The sequence below is a fragment of the Grammomys surdaster genome, unplaced genomic scaffold, assembly GCF_004785775.1.
Source record: "Grammomys surdaster isolate TR1022 unplaced genomic scaffold, NIH_TR_1.0 280, whole genome shotgun sequence".
Taxonomy (NCBI): domain Eukaryota; kingdom Metazoa; phylum Chordata; class Mammalia; order Rodentia; family Muridae; genus Grammomys; species Grammomys surdaster.
This window is the reverse complement of record NW_021604721.1, coordinates 1,702,707-1,709,039: the sequence shown is the minus strand read 5'-3', so window position 1 is coordinate 1,709,039 and position 6,333 is coordinate 1,702,707.

Below are 6,333 nucleotides of genomic sequence, written 5' to 3'. Positions count from 1 at the left end.
CCATTACAGTAACCAAGAGAGTGTGAAAACCTTACACACAGGACAGTAACCCAGAGAGTGTGAGCTAGCAAAGAGATGCATAAGTCACTGAAAAAGAATATAGAACCCAAAAGTAAACTCGCAGGAATATCAGTAACTAATTTCTATCAGTACATAAAATCCCAAATCAATTTAGTAGAACAAACATGTTTTTTTCCCTTCAGTGGATGCTTCCTTATACAAAAATAAGTTCAACATGAAGAATGGACTTACCTACAACATAAAACTTATAGAAGACAATATATAGGAGAAAACCTGTGAACTCTAAGAAATCTAGAGGATTCTTAGACTTGATATTTTCTATATTCTAAATATTTATTGCCCTCCAAAGGCAGATGTTGGAACCAGTCCTCATTGTGGTAGTGTTTGCAAGTTATAGACTGGGGAAAATGATTATGTCATGAGGGTAGAGTCCTCTTGGGTGGAATTACTGTCTTCTCTAGTTTGCTTCCTATTGGTGCAATAAACATCATGACCAAAAGCAACTTGGGAGAAGAAAAGGGTTTATTTCAGCCCATCATTGAGGGGAACCAGGGCAGGAGCTCAAGGTAGGACCTGGAGGCAGAAATTGACACAGAAACTATGAAGGAATGCCAGTTGCTCCGAGGATTATGTTCATCTACTGTTTTTACATAGTTCCAGTCCACCTACCCAGGGATGGTGTCACCCACACTGGGATTAGACCCTCAGATAACCCTAAGTGGTCAAGTTGATAACTAAAGTTAACCAGGAGAGTGTCTTTTTAAGAGACCTTCCAAGAACAGCCTGTCAAAGGAAGACAACCATTTGCAAACTAGAAAGCATCCCCTCACCAGACACCAACCCTGCCAGTGCCTTGATTTCTCACAGAATATAGATCTGTGAGATATAGATTTCTGTTGTTCACATGTACACACATACACATGCACAAATACACATGTGCACACATATGTGCATATACACAGCTGCATAGCAAATAGGCAAACAATTCGATGAGACAAAGCATGAAGACCCATTAACCAAACAAGAGTACAAATGGAAAATAATCATGGCAAGAGGAAAGTTAAACATTGATAGCCATTTGAAAAGTGTGAAGTATTAAACCACAATGAACTATTATATACTTCTCAGAAGAGCCAAAGCAAAATGAGTGAATGAATATCAAGTGCTATTGAGCATATAGAGAGGCTGGATCACTTACACTTTGCTGAAAGGAATGGTAAATGGTTCAGCTACTCTGAGAAATAGCTTGTTTGTTAATTAAGAATGAAACACATGCAGCTGGAAAGATGACTCAGTGGTTAAGAGTCCTGGCTGCTCTTCCAGAGGTCCTGAGATCAATTCCAAGGAACCACATTGTGGCTCACAACCATCTGTAATGAGATGTGATGGCCTCTTCTGGCCTTGCAGGCAGAACATTGTATACATAATAAATAAGTACTTTTTTAAAAAATGAAACTACTACATATTTTCAAACCTTTGCAGGGGAAAAACCCTTGCATTTACACACACACATACACACACACATACACACACACACACACACACATACAAAACGCACATGCACGCATGCATACCACACCTGAATGTCTGCAACAACTTATCCATTATAACTTCAAAGTAGAAACAACTTGGGCATCTTTTAACTAATGAGTAATGGTGGAATAGACTCTGCCAGGTCCATATATTTTATAGAATGTTACTTACTGGCAAAAAAATGGAGAGCGGATTATTAATACTTGTAACAAACAGGAAGAATTTATGATAAAATAGGATATGTAAAAGAGAACAAAGAACACATAATGAATGCACTGTTCCAATTTCCAATTAAAGAAGATTCATAAGCAAAGAAGTATCTCTACATTAGCAACAGCACTTTGTCCAGATGCCCAAGGAAAAACTGGGTTGCTATCAAAGCATGAATGCAGAGGAGACACCCCATGGCCTGGCTAGTGCAGCCCATTCTTGTTACTTGGGTGGTTACATTGTCTAAAGGAGCTATGAAGACGTCATGTGCAAATATTGAACTAAATTGCTTCTAAATGGAATTTTATAAAATATCAACAAAAATTTGACAGAAATTACAATTTTAAATCTGGAAAACAAGTCTCTTTGGTTTACAAAAGTAAAAATGAGTCAGGCAGTGGTGGCCACTGAAAACCCCAGCACTCGGGATGCAGAGGCAGATAGATCTCTGAGTCAGAGGCCAGCCTGGTCTACAGAACAAGTTCTAGGATAACCAGGACTACACTGAGAAACTTTGTCTCAAGAAACAACAGTGATGTTGAGGTGCTTGTTCATCCCAGAACCTTATAAGTGAACATAGCAAGATTGGGAATCCAAAGTTATCCTTGGCTTTGTAAAAGTTCAGAGTTTGAGGCTTACAGGAGACCCTTTCAAGGAGAAGAGAAGGGAGAAAGATAAAGGTAGCGAGGAAGAGAAGAGGGAAGATGATGGGGGGTTCAGACTCTATTCCTGGGCTCCACATTCAGAGCTCTCATTTTTTACTACACCGCCCCCTACTGACTCTATCCTCCAGCCGTGCCTGTATGGAAATTTGCCCAACAGGCAACTTACATTATCCTCTGCTCTGTGCCTGTCCTGACAACCATGTCAGCTGATTTTTCCCATCAGATCTCTTGAGATGTGTCTCCTACCGGTTTTGCTTCTATGATTAACCCAGGAGTACTATACAAAATGAAAGAGAATTAAGCCCACTCATCAGCTACAGCTAACTTGGGACTAATAAAGTCACAAAGGCCCTTCATCCCAGAAGAGGGCAGACAAGAGTCTTTCTGAATGGTTATGAGAGTAACTTGTGCAAGCAGTCACTGAAAGATACAAAAGCCACCCCACAGAGGAACAAGGAACATCGAAAATGATGCTGGCAGCCTTCAGGACCAGCAGAGGAAACTCACTCTTTCCTAGAGTTGCCAGAAGGAGGGTCATTCCATAGACGCTTGTTATAGCCTCTGGAACTGCAAGACAAAGGATTTATGTCCATCTAAGCAGTTAGGTTTGTTTTAGCAACGGTAGGAAATCGATATACCACGTCTCTTAAGGCTGTTTTAAAATCATTTTAGAATCAGCCTGTGTGATGGTGTACCCCTTTAATCCCAGCACTCGAGAGGCACAGGCAGATGAATCTCTGTGAGTCTGAGGCCAGTCTGGTTTGTGAAGTGAGTCCAGAACACCCAGAACGCTGTTACACAGAGAAACCATGTCTTAAAAGCCAAAAAAAGAGGACTTCCAGTCTGGGCCCGAGCATAGAGCAGGTCACAGGCAGCAGCTCCATACCCAACCCCAGAAAACTGAGAGAAAGAGGGACTCCCAGGAGCTTTAACTCAGGCAGCATCCCAGGTAAAAATGAATCACCCGTGATGTCTGCTGTTAGAAGTTCTAATCCAGATGCTGGCCTCCGAACTTATACTACTCAGACCTTTGAAGGGCCACTGACAAGAATGTCAAACAGCTAGAGATTGACATCACTAATCTGAAGAAATCCCTCGTTTCGCTGTCTGAAGAGACCTCCTAAAATTGCAAAAATCCTTATTGGACTTGATTTACTCTAGTACACTAGAAAAGGCTGTATACAGCTCTTGACTGTGTACAACCCTCAAAGAAGAAGGCTGCCTTTACATAGACAAGACAAGGAGGGCTAAAGAGAGCATGAAATAAGTAGTGAAGGCCCTAAGAAAAATCAGAGAGAGAAAGAGACAGATAATGCTGGTACAAGAATTGGTTTGCAGCCTCTCCAAGGTTGTCAACCCTATTTCCTTCCATTTTGGGACCATTATTTGGGTTCTTTTTGCTTTTTTCTGCTGGTCCCTGGCTCTCAAATAGGCAGACTAACTCTGTGATACAACAGATAAATAATTTGGTAGCAAAACCTACTCAGATACATTATCATAAGTTAGCTATGGAAGACCACGAGACTCAAGATGAGGTTGTTACTTTATACAGGGTGTTTCCAAAACCCATCTCCACCCAACCTAAAAGGGGGGACTTCTGCCCCTAGACCAAGCAGAGAGGGGCCACCCAGAACCCCCTCTGACAGGCGATCTGAATTCTTGCTTAGGCTGTGAGGCTAAGCACTGCAAGGGAATATAAATAAAAGATAAAAATATCTCTCTGGGTTCCCTGAGGGACAAGCCTGACTGCATAGGGGTTGATGTCAAAAGTATCCCCTCTCCAGGAAAAAGACATCGAGACGGGTATGGCCCTCATGCCTCACTGGACAACGACAGGGGGACTGGAGCCATTACAAGGTCCCCTTCAAATACTGGAGGTCAGGCCTCTATATCCGCCTTCACAAGTTTAGAATTGCCATAGCCCTTCTATACTTAGAGAAGGAAGGCGATGTCAGGGGCAGCCCTGCTTACACACTGTAGGCCTGAACTCAGCCATAGGCCTAAAGTCAGCAATAGGCCTGTCACACATGTATACTAACACCAAGTCTTGCGTCTCAGTCGAAAAACATTGAAACAGATGGCTATAAGCTAATGTCAACAGGCAGCTTTTGTGGAAATTTATAAGCCTGAGTAGTCATAGACCTTGTAAATAGGTAGCCTTGGCAGACAATACCAACTTAGATATGGACAAGCGTGTCATAGGCAGAGTCATAGTGAATTGTCCCCTGAACCTTCACCCAGCCGATACCCGGTTCTGAAGATATCTGTAATCCCCCTGAACACCCACACTCCAGTGTCATTCCCTTCCCCACATCCTGCATTTCTGTGTTTATAACCCCTGTGTGAATTAATTACCATTTGAGAAAAAATAAAAATAAATAAAACATAAATAAATACATACATACATACATACATACTGGCTTGGCCTCTGAGGGCCAGCCAGGGGCTATTTGAGCAGCAAAAAAAAAAAAAAAAAAGCCAAAAAAATCTTACAATAAAAACACAGACACACACATATCCAGTTCATAAATGTATGTAATTCTAAGTGTTTAAATATATAACTTTATAAAATATACATGTTTTTATATGTAAATTTTAATTCAACGTTTTTAGCATTGACTTCCTTTGTATTCTAGGAAAGAACTCTGAAAGTGTTTCACTGAAAGTAGTCTTTGTGTTAAAGAATGTTCACACTGGACTTTCTACTGAAATGGTGATGACAGATGCTGGACTCAAAGCTCAGTCCCTTAGGAAATATTTACAAAGGAAGTGGACCCCAAACTGATTGGACCCTTTCAAACTTTCTAAGCCAGACTATAGAAGACTGGGAAAGTGTGGGAGATGTGAAATGTTTGAGGAGAGGCTTTTGAAAGAAGATACTATGTGGTTGGGGCTGAACTGTGAGCATGACCCACCCTCATCACAGGGCAAAAAGAGAGAGCACTGTCACATGGGTGAGGGTCCTCAGAGAGTGCCAGTGTTATTCCTACAGAGGGGGGTGCCTTTTCAGGGTAGGGATGTGGCAGGTAGTGTTGAAGATGCCACACCAGGATCATGCTCAGGGCATCTTGGAGTTGGACAGCATAAAATCACTGTGGGCTCAATCCATGTTGACTAAAGTGGTCTCCTAATGTGATGTCGTGTATCTGCCAGGGACACATAATAGTATTTTTTAGAGATAACATGGCTATGAGTAACGGCAGAGCCAGCAATCACACAACCAAATTACCATAAATTCTTGTTCTTGTATGATCTTGCTCTTGCCCTATAGGTCTAGACCTATCCTTTCCTATTTAAACTGGCAGGCATAGAGTAAAGGAAGAGGAAAAGGAAGAGAGAGACAAGGAAATCACTTGTGTGCTCTTGATCCTCTTCCAGGAGGTCTGAGGTTTAGCATACAATATGGTGCAGAAGGTCTACTGATACCTGTAGCTGGGCTTTTCCAGAGCACACACACGCTGCAAACCCAGCTTTGTCTGGGTCACTTCTCATAACCACTTACTTGGCATCTACAACGGTCTTCCTGTACATTACTTTTATATAGCTATCTTCTCTTTCCACTTCCCTTTCCAATCACTGAATTACTACTCTAAGGCTCAGAGGATCATCTAGTGTCTCAGACATTGTATGGAACTCATACAATGAGTTCACTCAGTTGTCACAGTCTCCTGTCCCACCAGAGAGCAGATTGAACAAGAAAGTTTCACTTAAAAACTTAACTCCATCCCCACTCTGTGTGTGTGTGTGTGTGTGTGTGTGTGTGTGTTTTCCCATGTGTTCCCAGCTGAGCTCTCTTCCCCTCTTTCTGTCCTTCTCTTCCCCCCCCACCCTCCCACCCGCATGGCTCTGCTCCCATCTATCTGTCTCTACCCCTTCTTTAGGTCCTCACTACCTCCCTTACCCC